At 40.5% G+C, this 22,676-nt stretch overlaps 1 protein-coding gene across 3 annotated transcripts in view; it reads right to left on the minus strand.

Moving 5' to 3' along the window:
• Positions 1-22,676, minus strand: part of MFHAS1 (multifunctional ROCO family signaling regulator 1) — a 97,306-nt gene that overhangs the window by 71,068 nt on the left and 3,562 nt on the right. The gene's annotated exons all lie outside the window — the stretch shown is intronic.

Here is a 22,676-nt window from a genome sequence, read left to right on the forward strand (position 1 = left end):
GTTTCAGGATAGCTAACAAAATCACTTTAATCAGAACTTATTTTTAAATTAGCTTTAATAAGGTATAATTTACATATAATAAAATTCACTAATTTTAAGTGTAGAATTTGATGTGTTTTGACAAATGTGTCCAGTCTTGTCACCTCCACCACAATTGTGATGTGGAATATTTCCATCACTCAAAAAAGTTCCCCTTGTAGTCCATCCCCTCCCCACACCACCAGCCCCTGATTTGCTTTCTGTCACTACAGCAGTTTTGCCTTTTCTAGAATTTCTTATAAACGGATTCATACAATATGTACTCTTTTGTGTTTGGCTTCCTTCACTTAGCACAAGGCTTTTGAAATTCATCTATATTGTTTTATCAGTAGTTCATTTCTTTTTACTGCTAAGTAATACCACAATTGTTTATCTATTCACCAGACAGGTTGTTTCCAGCATTTGGCCATCATGAAAAGAGCTGTTATGAACATTTGTAGATATTCATTTCCCTTGGCTGAACACCAACAAATGATGTCGTTGAGCTGTATGGTAAATGTATGTTTAGCTTCATAAAAAACTACCAAACTGTTTCCCAAAGTAGTTATACCATTTTACATTCCCAGCAGCAATGCAGGAGAGCCCCAGCTGTAACAAATCCTCACCAACACTTGTATGGTCTTTTTTTTTTTTTTTTTAAATATTTTAACAGCTTTATTGAGACATAATTTGCATACCATACTATTTACCCATTTAAAGTATATGATTCAATGATTTTGAGTATAGAGTTACCCAAACATCACCACAATCTAATGTTTAGAACATATCTTCACCCGGAAAAAGAAATCTCACACATTAGTCATTCCCCATTACCCTCACCTTCCCCACAGGCCTAAGAAACCATTAATATACTTTTTTTTTTATTTATTTTATTGATGTCATAATAGTTTATAACTTGTGAGATTCCAGTTGTACATTATTTGTCAGTCACCATGTAATGTGCCCCTTCACCCCTTGTGCCCATGCCTCAACTCCCTCCCCCCGCTAACCACCAAACTCTTCTCTCTGTCCATGTGTTAGTTTATATTCCACATATGAGTGAAGTCATACAGTGTCTGTCTTTCTCTGTCTGGCTTATTTCACTTAACATAATACCCTCCAGGCGGTATGATCAGTCTTTTTAATCTTAGCCATTCTAGGAGGTGTGTAGCAGTTATCTCTTAGTGGTTTCAGTTTGCATTTCTTTAATGACTAATGATGTTACTATCTTTTAATATGCTTATTTGCCATTCATATATCCTATTTTGGGAAGTGTCTATTCAAATCTTTTGCGCAGTTTTTAATTGGGTTTTATTATTATTGAGTCATAAGAGTTTTGTTTTTTATCAGATGTATATTTTGCAAATATTTTCTCCTGAACTATGGATTGCCTCTTCATTTTCTTAACAGGTCTTTTGAAGACCAAAAGTTTTTAATGCTGATTAAGTCCTATACGTCAAAATTTTTCTTATATAGTTTCTATGCTACAAAAAATCCTTGTCTATCCAAAGGTTACAATGAGTTTCTCCTATGTTTTCTTTCTAAGATTTTATAGTTGTTTTTTTTGGTGAGGAAGATTGGCAACAGATCTTAGCTCAGGGCTAAGCTAAGATCTATTGCCAATCTTCCTCTTCTTGCTGAGGAAGATTGACCCTGAGCTAACATCTGTGCCCATCTTCCTCTATTTTGTATGTGGGATGCTGCCACAGCATGGCTTGAGGAGTGGTACATAGGTCCACGCCCAGGATCCGAACATGCGAACTCTGGGCCACTGAAGTGGAGCATGTGAACTTACCCACCACACCACTGGGCCAGCCCCAAGGTTTTATACTTTTAGCTCCTACATTTAGATCTATGAATTCATTTCAAGTTAATTTGTATGTAGGGTGTGAGGTATGGGTTGAAGTTCATTTTTATAAATACAGATATCTAATTGTTTCAGCACCATTTGTTGAAAATATTATCCTTCCCTCCTTGAATTACTTTTATACCTTTGTCAAAAATCAATTAACTAGGCTGGCCTGGTGGTGTAGTGGTTAAGTTCGTGTGCTCCACTTCAGCGGCCCGGGGTTTGCGAGTTCGGATCCTGGGCACGGACCTACACACCGCTCATGAAGTCATGCTGAACCAGCATCCCACATAGAGCAACTGGAAGGATGTACAACTATGACGTACATCTATCTACTGGGGCTTTGGGGAGAAAAAAAGGAAGAAGATTGGCAACAGATGTTAGCTCAGGGCCAATCTTCCTCAAAAAAAAAAAAAATCAATTAACCATATATATGGGTCTATTCTGTTCCATTGATCTACTTGTCTATTCTTACACCAATACCACACTTGTCTAGATTACTGTACCTTCGAAAGAAGTCTTCAAATCAGGTAGTGGAAATCCTTCAACTTAGAACACCTATTTTTAAATAATTTAATAACTGGTGACCAATTCCCCATGGGACAATTCACTCCCAATGGATACATCATAAGACCTCCAACTGATGCTGTTGCTCTCCCTATCCCCTCCTCTCTTTTTTAAATTAACAGTGGTTACTTCCACACACACCAGTGGGGCTCCAAAGCCCTTCATCTACTTCCTGCTTAGAGGGGGCATAAAGAATGCCTACCCAGTTGACCTCACCAAGAATGCCCTGTCATCTATATTGTTACCACTAATGCTCTTTTCTTGTTCCACCAGCCATGACCCCCTGGACTCTTGGTCTCTACTCCTTAGGTCTCTCCAGACCACGTCACCAAAAAGTTCCCAACCTCTGCTTTGGTCATTGGATTCCAATAGCTTTGGCCTGCCTGAGAGACTGATCCCCCTGGGGTGCTGGTCCTAAATCCAGACTGTGACCAGGTTCACTCTGAGTTTGGACTTTACCTCCTACCAGCCATACCTACAGTTGAATAAATGAATGGACAAAGATATTTCTACCTCACCCCCAACCAGGTCTGCTGCTAATGGCCGTGAGGGCGGTTCATTGCACAACTCCAGGGGCACTGTTCACACTGCCTGCAATGGAACTGTGCAACAAAATGGCCCCGCCCCCCACTCCTCCACCTCTTACCCCCATCCCTCAACTCACACACGTCTTCATATTAAAAATTACCAAGTAAAAATATATTTAATGTTCCTTGGACCAAATTCATATTCTAAATACTCTTATGTTGACCTTGATGTGTTTCAGACAAGTCAAAATTCAGAATAGTACCAAAAAACCGGTTTGGTGACATCACTTTTCAAATTTCTTTTTCCTAAAATACTCAAACATCTATTTACATCATCTACAGAACCACAATAAGCATGAAATTAGCTATTCCCTTCCTGTAATTTGTACCAGCTATCTAGCAGATGATTTTGAAATTTATTTTATCACGTAAAATGAATTTTCCCAGTTGCATCCCAGGATAAAAGCTCTAGGACTTGGAGTCATTTGGGAGTCATTTAACCTTTAAACTCACCTAGAGGCTCTAGGTTCTATTTAAAAAAAGAAAGAGCGAGAGAGAAGGAGGGAGGGAGAGAGAGAAAAGGGAGGAAAGGAGGGAGAAAGAAAACAGGAACTAAGATGAAGTATCACAAGGTTATAAAACATAGCACTGAAACTTTCTCATCCAAAAGATTACTTGAGATTTCTTTTGGCTTTATGTATGAATCACATATTAGCTACTAAAAAACAAATCTAGTTTCTGAATAAGTCAACTAGGAGTCCACCTAGATTACAAAAAAAAAGTTGCACACTCAAAATAAGAAGCTTAGACACTGTTTCCTCACAAAAACCTAGCTCCACTTAGTTTAAGAAACAAAATTGAAAAGGCAAAAATTGGAAACCCCTGGATAGGATGATGAAAAATGGGTAGAGAGACAACCGGTGAAGGAGACAGAGGGGGAGGAGATTAGGAGTCAGCTAACTTGGACGGACCACTAACCCAACGAGAGACACAGCCCAGGAAAGCCCTGCAGAAGAAGAGCCACACTGAAAAGCAGCAAATGACCTGTGATATTAACTACTCTCTGGACAACTTCTCTTCACTGTAGAAAGTGGCTATTGAGTACAATTTTACATCACTCAACCGTCAAATCTTAGGCTGTCAAAGGTGACCTGTCTACAACTTCTCTGAAACTCCTACTAATTATTATAAAAATCGAGTTACCAATATTAAACCATACAGCCCTTAGTCCTACTAGTTTTTGTTTCCAAATCTGACATTCAGTATCTTAGACGAATTTAATTTTCATAGTCCAAAAAGGCCAGAAGTCTGGTTTCTATAAAACAGTTGATGTCCTATTATTTTCCTGGGGAAGACAGAATAATGAGGACAGAGATTATTCCTACAACAGAAGAGACGTCCTCCACACCCCTCCTCACTCACTGTGCACAGAAAAGCACCAAACAGTGCCAACCTCAAATGAGGTGATGATGAAGATGCCCAACGCTGGGTCCCCCGGGACCTGGCTGTCAGTTTTGGGAAAGCTTTACTCCTCGCTGCAGTGGTTTTATTATTTGTTTTCTCTAAGCAGGAAGCAGAGAGAACAAGAGCCAGGGAACCTAGGAGAGCTCCTCTTCACCCAGTCGAGTACCAGCCCCTCAGCAGGCACCTTACCTGCCCCTAGTGCTCTCCCTAACTGATCACGGTTTTTTCAGAAGATAAACCCAGGCATGTAAATGGGGACTTAGAAGAGGGAGCTATGGCTACCTAGTAAAGATCAGTCTTAGAGCTGGTAAAAAGGGTCACTGATACTAAATGGCCAGATTCTCTTCTCTTTCTCCAATCTCTGACACATCCTTCCCAGTGATTGCTTCATTTATTTTCTGCGGAAGACAGAAGGGTGTTAATGTGATGGAAAACGTTCATCTTACTATTGGATCTCTCTGGTCTTGCGAGCTACCCTAACAAGCAATTACCTTGAGGAATCCTAAAATAAAATCTTGATATGAATTCATGAGTCAAGAAAGTACAGTTTACTTGTATAAAGCCTTCTGTAGAGAATGAGCAGATATATATCTGATACGAGACAATTTTAAAGGTATAATTCCATCATTTGCAAAAAATTATAAATTTAAAAGGTGACACTGGGCCAAAAAGAAAAGAAAGAGAGAGACAGAGAGAGAGGTGGCTTGATATGACCTACTTTCAGCATACCGGTAGTTCAGCTACACATGATATAGTCACAGTATTTCCTGTATTACTAAGATGCATTAGTGTAATAGAGGAGGGGCAACAAAACAGGCCTTCAGATGGAAGGAAACAAGATAGTAAAGCAGATAGACTGAGCTCCTCAAGTCTGTGCTGGCAGAGAACGCAATAAAACAAAGGCTATGGTTTTACTAAAATCACAATGGTGAGGAGCGTAGGGAGACCCACTAAATTCTTCACCATATAAACTTTCTGTTACATTTTTATAGCGCAAGCTAAAAGTATAATCTCACAGTATTGAAAGTATGCTTTTAATCGTTCCTAAGATAGCAAAAAAAAAAGTTTCTAAAATAGCGTAAAAATAAAAGGAGATACATATGTGCCTCCTTATGTGTTACATAGAAAAATTTTTTTAAACAATGTTTCTACTCTATTATTATTAATTCAACCCCAAGATTTTAAAAGCAATGCAAAGTATTATTACGTGAGAATGGGCTAATGGTAATTCCAAAGTTGTGAATCACTAGACTTTTTTAGTTAAAGGCCCAGGGATTTGATGACTTCTCTAGGAAAAAAAAAAAGACCATTTTAACTCTGTCCTTTATTCACAATATGCCTTTCCCACCACTAAGCGGAATTCTAGTTTCTCCACGACCCACCCAGTTGGAAGGAGTCTCTTCTCCTCTGAACTCTCTCGGCGCTTTGTCAAGATTCATTGTACAATGTACTGCAGCTGTGCACAAGCCTTATCTCCCTTTCTAGAAAGACCAAGGTCCTTGAGGACAGGCTCTGAGGGTGATTCCTGCTGGATCTCCCACGGCGCCCGTACCTGGCTGGAAGGCCTCAGTAAATTCCTGCTGAATGCACATAGGATTAAGCAAATAAACATCCTGACAAACAGTTATCTATGTGTTACCTCTGGATGTTATCCCATTTCTCTATATTGCATGAGTACCATGTCATGTCTTTTAGTTAATAATACAGATAAACTGAGTTAAATGATTTTTTTTGCAAAGATTTTTTAAATCTAGTATGAGCTAAAAACCATAATGAGCCACTGAGAAGGAGAGCCCCACCATTTTTCAACTGACTATAAATTGGAAGGGACTCTGACTAACACATCGGAACCAGCCTCAGTGGATGTGCATTTCCAGAGGTGGCCAGTAAACCTGAGGCTCGAGCCTCAATCTGGAGCCACTCCCAACTATTCAGATGCTTGCCTTGGATCATCCCACAAACGATCATCTGAGTTCCTGAAAGATGAGACAGCTCACCACCCCACAACGAAATACATGCGTAGGCCCTTTCTAATGAATTCCAGATGAGCCAGGCACAACACCTGTGTCTGGGAGCTTGACTCTCACAAATAAGTAGCCACTTTCACTATAGAAAGAAATTACGAATGGCTAAAATACACAATGCTCCAACTGGCTTCCACTTAGAGTCATCATGACTTCATGTGGGAAATTTAAACAGTACCTTTGATATCTTACTCAGATCCTAAATGATTCTTGCTGAGGGGGAGGAGGGAGGAAAGAAAAAGCACAAACTAATTCTCTGCTGTGTTTCATGTTTTTTAATCCTCTCTAATTGCATCTAGAATCTAGAGAAAATTAGTGGAAGAAACGATCATGGGCAGGTTCTTAATCATTTATTCCCATTTATTTTATTTTATTATTATTAGGTTAAAAAGTAGTTTAAGGCCCACTGCCTTGAGGAATTGAAAGAGGGTGCGGTGAGGAGGAGGGGGGGGCCAAGAAGAGCGGCTTTAGAAGCGCAGCGAACCAAGATAAGGTGTCCGCTCTACACTCTGTCCTTAGCCCGAGCCGCAGCTGTCAACACGCCAGGGGCTTCTCCTCCCACTGTCCTGGTTCCTACCCTACTGCGGACCAATTTGATAATGAATAAACAAAGCACAGACAAAAGCAACTAACAGAATAGGCCGGCAAAAAAACGATCATCCTGCACCAAACAGATCTCTTTAATGCATCTGCTCTGACCTCTTCTTTTACAAGCACCACCACTGAAAATCAGCTAGAACAAAAGATGATTCGTTATGCACAGCCATAAAGAACTCCAGGGCACATTGCATACATAATTCATGATGCAAAGCAAGCCGCCATCCACATCATTTATCCTTTCAATATTTTAAAGTGGTGAAAGATTACTGGATATTTATAAAGTCTCTTATTTCTACATGACCCTTCCAAATTTAAGAACAAATGGGGAACTTGAGTCTGCTGCAAATGACATTACTTACAAAGGTAAGACTATAAATCTTCCAGAATTCACTTGGTATCCATCATAGGAGAGTACCTAAACAACCCTAATAAACCAATTAAGTCAGCAGGCAACCTACATCAGTCCTGTGGAAATTAATCTTAACAAATCACTTCTGCTTTCTGTTTTAAAAATAAATGCCTTAGTTGTCTTCCCACCGTGGTTAAAAGTCATCCCATCCCCTACACCCAAATCAAAGAGACATACCTTCCGCCTCATCCAGGAGGAAACTGAAGCCCAGAGAGGTTCCCTGGCATGCCCAAGATCTCACAGCCAGGCGGAGGGGCCCAGGACGCCACCTCCCCCAGTAACACCCTGGACTGTCTCCTCCGTTCCCAAGGACCTTCCTGGGGGCCTGTATCATTGACTGGCTGAATCACCCCAAAGCAGCCCCCCGACTCCATTTTCACTCCCTTCAAGCCCATCTTCCGTGCTGTTGCTCTGAGTAGTCTTACAAAACATAAATGCTGTACGAAAGTTTTACAAAACGTAAAACATCCCCATTGGACTCGTCAATATTTCCCTCTCACCCTAGGAAAAAAAAATCGTCATGTCAAATAAAAATATTTTAGCTTTATATTGAGCCACCAAGAGTTCTGTTCTGGTGAAAAGAATTTTAGCTGATCAGGTAGATAGGCTAAAAAATATGTACATGGGATGTGCCCGGTTAAGTAAAACAGTTGGCTCCCCGTACCATAATTTGTACCACCTGCTTCCTCTACTCCCCTACTCCACTTCAATGGCCTGGCTGGAGACCTGCTCCCACCCATCCAAGCCCACCCACCTGGTAAAAGACCTCCCAGCCTCTGGAGATCTTTTCCTCTCGGCATTTGTTACACAGCACTGCAACTGTACGTTTACTGCTGGCTCCCCTTCCCTACAGCTTCCTGGGATCAGAGCCTGTTCACGTCCGACTCCCCACGACCCGCCCAATGCCTTGTCATTGCAGGTTCCCAGTGAATGTTGGTGGTCCGCCACTACAGAGTTCCACACACGCTATTCTGTTTTCCATTCAAACAACCCTCATTTTTGACAGGCAGAAACCTATCCATTTCCTGAGACGCAGTATAGGGTGGTGACAAAGAGCACAGGTTTTGGAGAAGAAGAGCCTGGGCCCTGCCATGTACTGTGTGCTCCTGGCCAAGTTACCCACCCCTCCTGTCTCTTAAGTGTCCCTAACCTGGAAACAGAGATCATGAGCCAACATTTACTGAGCACTTACTATAGGGTAAAAACTACTCTGGACACCTGGCATCCATTAATTCATTTAATCCTCACAACATCTAAGGAGGCTGTGACAGCAGGAGCAAATGCTTAGGAACCGTTTGTCAGAATTATTTCTCCTCATTTACAGATGAAGAAACCGAGGGTCAGGGTGGCTTCCCAGAGGTCCAGACTTCTTTACTCTCTAATCCACTGGCTTGGAAAGATAAAAGATGTAAGGCCTCTTTCTCTGATGCTGGTTCAGCATAAAGTAGGAAAGCTGCATGGCAATACTCATCTCCAGCTGCAGCCAAAGGGACACTTGTCCTGTGTCACCCTCCACAGGAAACTGTGTAGAATCCTTGGGGTGAAGATTTATCCCATTACAGAAATGAGCTAAGTCAGAGGAGGAGGAAGATGAAGCGGAAAATTGTTCATACTTTAAGAGCAGACACCCAGATTCCAAGCATTATAAAATTTTCTGCATAACACGTGCACCTGCATCCTTAGAAGGCAAGAGAGCATGTGTTTGAGCATGGATGGGAATAAAGCCACCAACACACCACCAGATTCTTCAAAAACAAATATTTGTCTACAACCGAAGGACCAGGATTCTTTTCTAACAAAGAACAGTGTACACCATTCTCATTCCAGATTCTTCCTCCTGGTTTACAGCGGATTCTGATTCCAATGGAAATCCTCCCACAAATTAACATGTCTCGAATCACAAATGGCACAATGAATCAGAAGACTTACGAACTGTAAAAAGGAATGGCATCAATACTCCAACCTTTACGGGGAACGAACTGTAAAAAGGAATGGCATCAATACTCCAACCTTCACGGGGAACACCTGGGGCCGGGTGTGCAGCAGTTTATCAGTTCCTGGAAACAGTCACCTGTTTTTTTGGCTCAGCAAGAGAGAATTTTAACAGCCCTGGTAATCAACAAGATGCAATCATCCTTGCTATTTGGGTGAGCTTCTGATGCTGCACCGTGTCTGATGATACACACAGACATGGCTCGGACGCAGCAATAGTTTTCAAGAAGAGGATGAGAAGCTAACACAGACCTGACAGGTTCTGTCTGGCCGCGGTAAAGCCTGGCCCAACAGCCTCGAAGGCAAATGCCTGAAATGACCAAACAGAAAACAAGTGAATTTTCCTTCTCCCTACACCAAGAAAAAGATGGAAACAATGTAGCAACCAGGAAGAATGCACATTACATTGCTTGGTAACCAGAGGGCGGGCACATGTATGTTTTTCTTGGGGAGGGGAAAAGGCATACTAGTTGCAGAGGCTTAATAAAAGAAACAAATCAAAAGAACACCTGCCCCAGTCGAGAGAGGGGAACAATCAGGGCCACGCCACTCAGGAGCCATCTGGGGGTGAGCAGTGGCAGCAAAGGGGACAGATGTATCCTACAGGGGCTGTGCATCCCAATTTTTGTTACTGTACCCTGCGCACAAAACAGCCCAGCTCTCAGCAGACCAGTGAGCTGTTCTTGGCATCATAGTGTTCTTCTGGAAAATTCACATTTCTCTTTTTAGGTCTTTCCCATGCAGTTCATGAGCAGCAAGCCCCCTGAATCAAGACACCACAGCTATGCCATGCTGATATGCGGCTAAGGGGAGTCAAGAGCATCCCAGAGAATATATATTTTTAATAGCATGTTCAGAAAACGTGGCACGCTCTTTTCCTCCAAACCCTCTGCCCTGATTCGGACATTTAATATGAGATGGAGGATTTTAAAGACCAAACACTTCAATGAGCCCTGTGAAAAAACCCTTTTTCCAAGACCCTGACTGGTGATTTTGTTAGCTTTAAAAAATATATACAATTCAGTATCTTTTAAACACAAAAGCAACTCTAAGAGGATTTAACTGTTTACTGTTTTTATAGGTCAAACACATTTTAGAGTGCTGGGGTAGACCCATTCTTTATTCATCACACACACACAAGAGCAAATACTGCAAATAATCTCTTAAATTTTAACCCCCTGCTGGTACCAGGATGAAACATCCAAGGCATATTTCCTGTGCATGACACACCAAGCTTAGGTCCAGAAAATACAATAGTGTGGAACTCTGGGGCTGGTTCTACGACAGAAATGAAAACCGCCCAACTGGCACAGGGGGATTTCCCTTTAGATGATCATTGAGGTAGAAAGGCAGAAGCAATGTTTTGAGTCAATGTGATACAGTTCATTATCAATTATTTTTCATTAATCTCTCACATGGACACAGCATTATTCTTGCTGCCACTGTCTTGTTTTGATCAGTGGTATATTTATTTGCAGACATGTAAGATTTGTAATTATTGCTATGTCTAAATATTACATCACATTAGAATGGATGAATGAAGCTGTGAAAGGCATAATTGTGCTGAAAACAATGGTATTCTAATATGCATCACAAAAGTCAATTAAAAAGATTATCCTTATTTTAAATCACAAAGTTGAGCTTTTATAACCCCCAAGCCCCTTTTTAAGTCCCATCATTTTGACTCAAAGATTTGTCTTTTCCTAACTGCCTCTCAACAGAGTTCTGGGCACAAAGAGGGATTACCAATCCTGAGGAAATAAAATTGAGTATTTTTCAAAATTCTGGAAGGTGGAAAACTTAAAGTCTATAAAACAATCTGGAAAGAATCAAAAGTCTGTCAATATAGAACTAACTAAACAGAACACCCAATGGTAGAAATTATGCTGTGTGTGTGTGTGTGTGTGTGTACAGGTTTGTAGGTTTGTAACTGCTCATATAGAAGCATCTGCAAAATATATTTTAAGTGACAAAAAGCAAGGTACAGAACAATGAGTATAGCACGATCTCTTTCAGGTTAAAATATATGCAAATATATGTTTTCTTTTCCTTGAAAGAAATCACAAGAAATATTTTACAGAGGAGAAAGAGACCCGGGGATGGGGCTATGAGAGAGGGGCTTTTGCTTTTCGATATACCATCCACATACAGATATTACTTTTTTATTGTCAGTATAGGTTACATGGGTAGAAAAATTATGGTTCACTATGTGATTCTTTCTGTTACTTCTCTGTATTTAGAAAATAATGGTATTTCATTTAATCACAAAGGAAGCTATTGATACATTGTATCAAATGAAATTTAAAACTTCAAAACATCATAAGTTTTTTAAACATCAAAAAGGCAAACCAGCTAGAAAATAAATGACTTAAGTACAATAGACAAAAGGTTTTCTCTAATATATAAAGTGTTAATATAAACTGAACTCCATGATTATAAGAAATCACTGTGATAAAAAAAAAAATACCACTAAGATGATGCCAAAAGACATGATGAGAAAATTCACAAAAGAAGAAACACAATTAGGTAACACTCATAGAGGAAAACATTCATGTTCACTAATTAAAATTTTGAACCATCAGGGAGATATTGTTTTCCATTAGTTGTGAGATGATACCCAGTGCTGAGGAAATACAGTGAAATCAATCTTGCATCCTCTGCAGCCAGGTATATGAACTGTGTCCCCCACATGGAAAGCAATGCAAACATGTATTGGACCTCAGACATTCTTTGCTTTTGACTTAATGATTCCACTTCAGAAATCACTGCCCAAATAAGAAAGAGCTTTTATAAATATAGTCATCACAGAATTACTCATAACAACAAAAACTTGTAACAACTTAAGTGTCTAATGGTTAAATAAATAAAGGTAAAAATCCCCTTGATGTACTCATCTGCAAGCATTTATAATTACATCGTAGATACTAATACCATGAAACTAATATTCACAATACTTAGGTTAAAAAAAATATTTAAATTATTTATACAATATGATTATGACTATATAGTTCAATAAACCTAAGCTCAAGGGGGAAAAATTGAAAAGAAAGAGGGTGAAATGTGTAATTATGTTAAATATCAGCTGAGTGGTTTTTTCTTTTTTTTCTTTTACCCTCCAAATTAATATATGTTTTAATAAGGGGGAAAAAGCATTTTTAAAAGAGCATAAGGTGTTTATGAAGAGTGATCACACTGTATTACCCTCCTTCTATGAAAAAAGAAGAGTTTTATCCATAAGCTTAACAGATTTCCAAATATGTGTTCAGACTTGTGCTTTCTGGAATAAGTGGAGTAACAGCAGCAGCAGCTAACATGTATTGGGCTCTTGCCATGTGTCAGGCATTCTTCTAGCATTTTACATGTACTAACTCAATCCTCAGAACCACCCTATGAGATAGAAACTATGATGATGCCCGAAGTCACACAGCTACCAAGTGGTGGAACAGGGATTTGAACCCAGGAGTCCACCTCAAGAGCCCTGGCAACTAACCACTATAATATCATAATGCTTCCATTGTAAAATGTCATACAAAATTCCAAGTGTTTCAAGTCAAAATATAAAGTAAATATAAACAAAATATAAAGTAAAATTTAAAAATATCTTGCACCCCCTTGGATTTCAATTAAAATGTAACTAAGTAGATTTTGATGAATTGAGAGACAAGCGGAAGACAAACTCGAGCGCTGATCTGATGAAAGATGCAAGAAAACACTGTCATAGTGTAAGTGGTGTCCACACAAATGAAATACATAAAATATGGCACTCCATTAGTGCAAAATTAATAAAAATCAGTATTTTCAGTCAGTCTGTGATGTCACAAAAAATGCACAAAGTAAAGACAGTGAAACAGTGCACAATAAAATGTTAACTGTATTACAACCAAGTTGGCCTTTATCGCAGGATCTGTTATGGTAAGATTTAGGGGAAAGAAAATCGATGTTCTCGGGTACATTCCTGGGGATTACAGAGGCATGCGACCATCTGGCTGTTAGAATAACCAACACTCCTTTTCTGTCGGTTCTCAGACATGGAGAAAGTGACCAGCGGCACACTTAGACATGGATCTACGGGACAGGTGTTCTGTCAGCCCGACAATAACTTAATTACAAGTCTCAGCAAATCATTTGAAACTACCCTTCCGTTCTCCCAGTCGTAAATCTCCTCCACGGTCTCAACAGAGCCCTGCCTGATGAAAAAGGAGCAGGCGAGGGCAACACTTCCAAAACTCCAGTTTATGAGCCAGCAGTAGTCACTAGCAAACTTATACCAGTCCTTAAATGTAACTTAAATAAAGACGCCGCTTCCTTATTACAGCTGCTAAATGCTTTTCTGCACACACACCCACCCCAGGCATGGCATGCTGAACTATCTGTATCCTCTTTCTTTTTAAATGCCATTCTAATTTAAAATACCCTTCCCCACTTCTCCATGAGGTTAACTGGAAATCACCTTATACCACTCAGCTGCAGGGTGGCCCTTTCGGGAACCCCTCTCTCAGACCCCATCTCCCCTTCCACCTGACAGTGACCTCCACTGGTCTCCGTGTGGGCAGGTCCCATGCATTATCAGCCCCGTAGACCCAACACTGACCACGGTCCCCAGCCCTCAGTGACACGGAATGGACACTTGGAAAGAGGGAGGAAGAAGTGAGTTTGTGTCTGTTGGAAAGCAGTGGGCTACTTAACCTTGAGAGGCAGGACGGGACCATAGGGAGGAGCAGAGGGTCGGGGCTGATATCCCAGAGTGCTCTAACTCTGGGGAATTCACTTAACTTTCTGAACCTCAATTTCTCCCCCTGAAAACAAGGACAATGACAACACCTACCCCCTAGTGTTGCTGGGAAGATTAAATGAGATCCCCCATAAGAAGCACTTAGCACTATCTCTAAAACATGATGACAACTCAACAGTATCGCCAACTCTCATATTTTTCCTCAATCCTATACCCCTAATAAGACTGAGGTGATGATTAATACAATAACCTTTATGGCATGAAAAATACGAATCTCACTGAAACAAGAATAAAATTGATAAGTCAAACAACAATATATGAGAGAAATATCATTTTTCTAATTCTATATTTTCTCTCTCCATTACCTTTTTTTTTAAACTTTCTCTTTTTTTTTTTTTTGTGAGGAAGATCAGCCCTGAGCTAACATCCATGCCAATCCTCCTCTTTTTGCTGAGGAAGATCAGCCCTGAGCTAACATCTATTGCCAGTCCTCCTCCTTTTTTTCCCTTTTTTTCCCTTTTTCTCCCCAAGGCCCCAGTAGATAGTTGTATGTCATAGTTGCACATCCTTCTAGTTGCTGTATGTGGGACTCCGCCTCAGCATGGCCGGAGAAGCGGTGTGTCAGTGCGCGCCCGGGATCCGAACCCGGGCCGCCAGTAGCGGAGAGCGTGCACTTAACCGCTAAGCCACGGGGCCGGCCCCCTAAACTCCCTCTTTAAAAAAAAAAAAAAAGAGAAAAGGGAGGCTTGTTCTACTACCCCAAAATCCACTCCTACCGTAACACGGTATTAATACAATGTTAACATCATATGCTTCATTTTAGCAATGGGGAGGATCTAAGAAAATTAACTCTTTAATTCTCTCAACTAACTTTTTAATATGCTAAGAATAGAAAACCACTCCAACAAAGTGTCTTTCAACAAAGAAATCTATAAGTAGTAGCCACATATTTTTATTATGACAGTATCCAATTTAATTTATACCATCTCTGGAGTCACCGTTCACACAGTCGTCGGTGTTCATAAATCACTGATGACTTTAATCCCTCCCAAAAAGGAAGCAAATCCAGAAATGACTGAGAAATGTAAAGATTCCTTAAGAGGAGGCATTTTTTCCCCCTCAAAAAGGCTGATTCATTTGGGAAGTTTTTAGAAATCCTCAGATACAACGCATTTTCCTTTTTCAGCATCCTCTCAAGATCTGCCCGAGATGTCTTGCAAACAAATGATCCAATCTGAAAATCAACTGAAAAGAATGACTTCGGCTTTACTTGCCACCGACTCATCTACGTCAAGCAAATTCAAAGTTGTAGCTGGTTTTTCTCAGTATGATCATATTTTTTTCTGGGAAAATCAAAAGCCAGGGTTTTTTTCAGTAATTCCTCAAGCACGCAAATGAATTTCTCCATATGTGGTGAGATTCCACATTATTACAAGAATCAACGACTACATCAACCAAAAGCCCAACTCAGCTCCCCACGGGCAAGGCATGTATTTTATTTTATTCTCCTAAAACTCTTGGTTCAGTACAGACTTCTGCATAGAGCAGGTATTCAACAGTGATTGACGACAGAATCCAGCTATGGTACACTTGTCTCTCTAATCTGGTAATGACATAACTTTGTATCAGTGCAACCCCATCCCCGTAACCCTCATATCCACCCATGAACTTGCCAATCATTCCAGAGTTCTACTCAAAATTTATGTGGAAAAAAAGCATTCTACAGAAGATAGTAATTACACAGTACTTATTTGTGCTTCTCTTCTAATGTGTTCTTTATGTGTCAGCTCCTCCCTTAAAATCACATACGCCACAGAACAGAACAAAAGGCCCCATGTCCTACTTTCTGTTCTCTCATCAACACGATGTAAGAGAATTCTCTTTGCAGCCATGGTAAAAGATGTTCATCAACATGCGGCATCTCGAGGCCTAACCTAAAAAGCCCTTCTCTTCTTCAGTCATGCCTTAGAAGGAGAGTTGCCACAGAGAGCCTGACAAAAGAACTCCCAGTCCATTGACCCCAGCAAGGAAGCCATCCACCTAATCTGTTCCTTGCCTCAAGAAGCACTTGGCTCAAAGGTGTGGCTGCACATCGTGAATGCACTGAAGGCCATGGAACTGTTCACTTAAAAATGGATAATTTCACGTGATGTGAATTTCACCTCCATATAAAGGAGGAAGAAGAAGAAGCAGGGACAGCTGTGCTAGACTCAGTAAGCCACCCCAGACAAAAAGCAGCAAGTCCCACATAAAACAGGAACCTCCTAAGAGCAGTCTTGACAGGACTTCCTTTCCTCCTGCATTCTACCAAGCGCCCTTGTGCACCAATTTGCAAAAGCAAAGGAAACAGCTGGAACAGCCTGGGTGCCTAGGGCTGCCTGTCTAGAGCAGGAAGTTCCTTCCTGAGGCCAGTGAACTGGCCTCCAGGCTCACGATGCCCATGCGAACCCCCCGCCAGTACCCAGTGCCTCTATCCTACTCCCATTCTCCCCCCATCTGACTTGATTTCTCCATTGGTATTCTTTGCCTTCCGTAAATCTACAGTTAAAGAACAACAAAATTTGCTGGTGGTTTTTCACTAATTTACTCTTTAAGAAAGCATCAGTATTTTCAGCTTAGAGATTATGTTGAGGAAAGGAAAATGTTTTCAAGCATTCAGTGCCAAAAATAAAAATAACTAAAAATTTTTCCTCCTCCCTCTCCACAAATAAGTCAGCCCTGCTGGCAACAGTGTCTGGGAGTTGTTATCCATAGTATGTAGTACCCACGGAACCACCTCTGCGTGCAGGACAGTCAGCCAACTCTTCCACGGTCTTCCATGAATTCAAACTAGCAACTTCACCCTGTATGGAGCTTCCGGAAAGTAACAGCACTTGGAAGAAGGCCAAACAGCTGGTATGAACCGTGGAAAATGTCTTCTTTCTTGCACTGCCACCATCACACCTTCACTCTCCTCACCATCTACACTTTCCCTCGTCTGGAGGCTAATGTCAAGGGAGGGTTGGGGGTTAGTTAGAAAGAGCAAGCTATGGAACAGCAGGCTTTGGGGAGGGGGTGCTCACTGCCTCAAGGAGGGCGAGTGTGAGGTCAGGGGGTAGATGGCTTTCTGCAGCAGCTCCTGCAGTTCACTCACCTTGGCATCCTGATCAGCTGCCCCTTGCCCACACCCTCCCCCATTTCCATAAGACTTAGATATCTACAGAGGGCAGGAATATATGTACCAGAAAAATCATGTGGGAAAATTATACACGCTTATCTTAAAGTACACACTTGAAGATAAAGAACATCATAAACAACCCAAAAAAGCACTTTGCCAAGGAACCAATTAAGAAACACTAGAATTTCTTGAGTTCTTTAAAAATAACCAATCCGCTTTGAGCCCCTTCTATCTGCTCAGCCCTGTGCCAGGCACGGTCCAGGGAGTGTTGAGCCGGCACACGAAACATCAGAACCCAGAGACGTGAGTACATAATGGTACAGTAATACTGCCCTACCTTACAGAGGAGAGGGTCTTTACGGTTCCACAAAGACACGTCATCCTCTGTATTCTGTGGTTGTCTGAGATGCCTGTCAATCACTCTGGGTTCTACCGGCTACACAGACACCAGGAGCCAAATGGGGATCAGAGGGTCAGTTTCATTAAAGCTAGTGTAGGATTGGGGAGTGCAGGCCAAAATGGGGCCTCCTCATCCCTCCCCGCCAGAGTGAAGGTAGCCAGCCCCTAGAGGAAGGTAATAAACCTGACAACCACCCAGCAACCGGTTTTGCAATCAGAGCAGCTGAACCAGAAAGAACAGAGACCTGGCTGGGCCTGCCCCAAGCAGACTGGACCTGGTGTGCTTTCCACAGAGCCTGGAAGCACAAAGTAGCTCTCCTCTCCACCCCCGGGGCACACGAGTAGCAAGGCTGCAGGAGACAAGAGAGGGCAAGAGATGAGGCAAGCACCTGCCCATGGATTTAAAAAAAAAAAAAAAAGCATCCTAATGGATAGATGGCCAGGGCCTTGAAGAAAACAGGCTCCCCTGGAGAGAAGCAAGTTAATGGGTGAATGGAGAAAGCAACCAGAAATGTTCACTCTAATGTCACCCCCATCCACCTCCCGTATAATGGAGGAGAGGCCCATCACTTCCATACAGACACAGGCGGAAGCATCGTTCTCCTCAACACATTCTCTCACCTAACCCCAAAGCAACCCTGTGAAGTATGCCCTATAAATGTTTAAGGTGTTAAGATGAAGTAAATGCCTAAGAACTAAAATAGTCAGATGAGGTTTACTGGGGAGTAAGATGAGCAGGGGGCAGAGGATGACATATACCGTCTGTTAACAAAAAAAAAATACTTTCTCTAGGAAATTCTAAACTACTTGTGCAGAGATGGACTTCAGATCTATTTTAGAGTTTAAAGAAGAGGGAACTAATATTTACAATAATTTGAACACTCCAAAGGCCTTTCAAGTCTTTGAATTCTATCATGTACAGTATTTCTTTCTCCCACTGCATGATTAAGGTTTTGATCTTGATATGCAACAAAGCCCAAGAGAGTTCAAAGAGGATTGTTCACAAAAATAAAAGCCAAGAGGCATCGATATTAATAAAACTAAACTAAAAAGATACTTAATAACCTTTGCGAAATTAAAAATAATGACTAATTCAATCCAAACAACTAGGTCATGCTCAAATTCCAGGAACTCTAAAACTGAGATATAATAAGGCAAGAATTTTGCTTTGCTTCAGTGGTCAAAATGAAGGGCCCATTCAAGGGAAAGACCAGTCATAGGGTCACAATGGGGACACCAGAGGGACATTCAGGGGACAGGGGAGGGAAGCTGGCACACAGGACAAAGCAAGATGATCACTAGTGTACCACCTGGGAATTTGACAGAGTATGTGAATAACAAAGAAAAAAAGATGTTTCTCACAAAAGACCAATCAGTCAGCAAACATCTGAGAGACTCTTATAGAAGCTACAAAGCCTCAGCATGTCTCCTGCCCGGAGGAGGCAAGAGAGCAACTTAATCAAAGAGATATGATGACACACACAAACACCAACAGAACAAGGTAAAATATGCTGGGAACCTCAGAGAGGTATGCAGTGTGCGAGACACTGAACAAGGGCAAAAGGCATTCGACTTGGGAGACAGACGTGGGAAGGCATTGAGCAACTGAGTGAATCAAAGAGACCAAATATAAAGAAGACCACATAAGAATTCTCTGTCTTCTGCTTTAGCCTGCTTCCTAATTATTTGTACAAATGATCTTTAACAATTTGGAGAGTAGGATATTTAGTGAAAAACCACATTCAACACAAGTTCAACACACTAAGACGCACTCTTCCAATATGAAAACACACAGCATTTGTTCAGCCACTTAAATGGAATATCAAAGCACTAGAACCTTGCTGCAGACTTGTGTCCCAGCCTTCATGTCTTACTCAATATACCACACATCATCCAACCTCAGGAGTACTCAGCTTTGCTGGTTTAGAGGTCATATTGGTAGAAAAGAACACAAGCATAAATAAATATCCCACAAGAAGAAACTTATTCTAGGACAAGAGCATCAGGCCAAGTGACGAGGAGGGAAGCCTGGCTCTAGGAAGCTGGCGGTGCAGTCAGTACCCACAGAGAGCAAGCCAACTCACACACCTGACATCTAGGCTCCATCACAGGCCTCCCTGGGGTTTCCAAAATCATCTCCTGTCACTCAACCCATTCATCTTAACTATGATAAACAGGTAATCTCTCTGACAACGTGATTAGATCTTTTTTACAAAAACTTTTAAAACCAAATGGTTATTGGCTAAGAGTTTTCCAAAACATTGCATTTCTTTTGTAAACCAAAATCAGAAAAGAGACATCTAGGATTATACTTCCCTAAGCCGAGCTCAGGCCAGAAAATTCAATGTCCTATTGACAATGGCAGGGCCAAAACAGGCTTTTCACAAAAAAAACTTTTAAAGGTGTTAATGCAACTTTATGTTTATTTTGTATAAAATCAAAGGAGATACTAATTTGCTATTTAATCTTAATGTCCCAAAGTTGAAAAAATTAAAACTCCAGTTTTTTTCCATTATTGTATAAAAAATTGTTAGTTTACAGGAGAACTTGACACTTAATAACATGTAAAACTAAGTAACCAACTTTTTTAATGTCTCTAAAAAGCAAAATGTCTTCTTAAAAACACAAAAGGCTACCGACAGATTCAAAGGTTTCTGCTGAATTAAAATATATTTTAATAATCTAGGGACTCGATGAACAGATTTTTAAATGTATGCCCTAACTAATTGAACACTCAACATTGTAATTCTGTTCCTACATCACTTTTCAGGTTTTATTATTTTATCCCTTCCCAAATCTTTCAGAATTATAAGTTATTAATAAATGATAGCTATGACAGAAAAATATGAAAGAGGAAAATGTGTTTTTTCCCCATTTTCCTTTTTAATTTATTTTTTATTTTTTTTTAGTGAGGTATATTTGACATACATTATATTACTTTCAGGTGTACAACATAATGATTCTATATTTGTGCATATATTGTGAAATGATCACCACAAGAAGTCTAGTTAACATCCATCACCTACATAGTTACTTCATTGTCATCTTAATGTAATGAATGTGCTATAACCATCTTTTTCAACTACTCTGTGCCCTTTGCTACTTTCGGAATACAATCCTAAACGAAGCAAAAAAGGTAACTTATTTCTCTGACCATAAATAAGACAGAAATGTACAGTCTATATCATAAAAACAACTGATGATTTATTCCTTCTCGATATGTAAGATAATCTGACCATTTTCAACCATTTATTTGTTTTTTATGTTGAAAAAAATTGTCTCTTCCTCAGATCCTGGATTGCACACCAGGTGTGCTTCCTTTGAAAGACAAATACACAAAACAATAGCAAGAGAATGGGGTCATTTCTGCATCTGGGGACAAGCTTGTTTGTGGAATTTATGACTGTTAAAAATAAAAAATAAAGAGGTTAGAAAAAAAATTCGAGCCTCATTGTTTACTTCTCAAAGTTCTTGGAATTCTTCTCACAGTTCTTTACTTGTTCAATAACCTATGTCTTTCCCTTTGTTGTTAATAACATCAGTTTTATTAACGCTCTACCTTTGGATTAAGAACTGGCTTTAGGTAGCCTTCAATAAGCTACTCTGTGAATATGTAACTGTCAACCACTTTATTCAACTGAGTAACACAACAGAGAAGTATTTGCTTTCATGAATAAAATACAATGGCAAATACATAGCAAACTGGAGTCTACCAAGTCACGGACTGTGACAAGACACCAGATAATCAGACAGAATGGATGGCTCAGTTGACTGGTAACCGAATATGGCGGCTTTTTTCAAACTGAAGAATTAAACAGCCTAGATCTAGGGCAACAGGAAGATGTTACCTTTGGAAATACTGGTGTCCAATTCCTTCCCTATTACGAGCCGCACTGAGACTAGGACAAAGATCACAGTGGCATGCAGGCTTCCATTTCATCATTGCTCGATGTACCCTGGGGATGGGAGACTGAGGGGATAAACTGGCAATGATGCTATCATTGGGTCTGTCCTTAGAACACCTGGAATGTTGTTTACCACGCCTGCTCCACAAAAATCAGATTTGTTTAAAGAATCGCTCCAAAGAGTAAAGAAATTGACACATTCCCAACTAAAGACTCAAGATACCAATTAACCAGGCTCAAAAAATCCCAACTAATCCTGGAATTCTCCCACTCACCTATAATGGTTTAAAAATGGAAAGAAAAAAAAATGTGTTGGAAAACACTCCCCAAAAGAGAAAACATTCTTGTCACTTTTGGTCCCTTCCATCTCTTACAAAGTACTTCCAAAAATCTCCACTCCCTAACACTTACCAAAAACCAAACCTTAAGACAACTGTAAAGCACAAAATTGCCAGGGCATACCCAAGGAAACTCCCCTCAGAGACTTCAGTAATCTCTCTTTCACGCCCTAGAGTGCGCCGGCTGAGACAGCCACCCCAGGATTTAGTCATGCATTACAGACTGAAATTTTTGTCTTTACCCTGATTACAAAATGTTCTTCTCTGGAATTTCTTAAGAAAACAGCAATAATTTTTACTTTACGATCACACTCTGAATTTAAAAAAAAGAACATGACAATAGACATCTCAAACTCAGAGCACCCCTTCCAGATGTGTCTAACACGCATTATAACCCAGACTTAGCAAGAGGCTAACGTCAGACACGATCCATCTTCTGTCCAACCATCTGAAATTTCCTTCCATGAAAGGTGGGCTAAATCGGGAAGAGGGAAGGGAGATACAAAATGTTTTGTCTGGAAACCACTTTGGAAGTCTGAGTCTTTCTATTAGGAGTGTCTGATTCTTGGGACTGCATCTCATATTGCTTATATACTTACTGCCTTTGGCTTGTCCCCAAATCTCCCCGTATCTATCTTGAAAAGCTTTCCTGGGGAGGCTATAAGGTCAAGCCAATAATCTGCCAAATGGGAAAC

Source organism: Ceratotherium simum, chromosome 28, assembly GCF_057802395.1.
Source record: "Ceratotherium simum simum isolate JZ-2026a chromosome 28, ASM5780239v1, whole genome shotgun sequence".
NCBI lineage: Eukaryota > Metazoa > Chordata > Mammalia > Perissodactyla > Rhinocerotidae > Ceratotherium > Ceratotherium simum.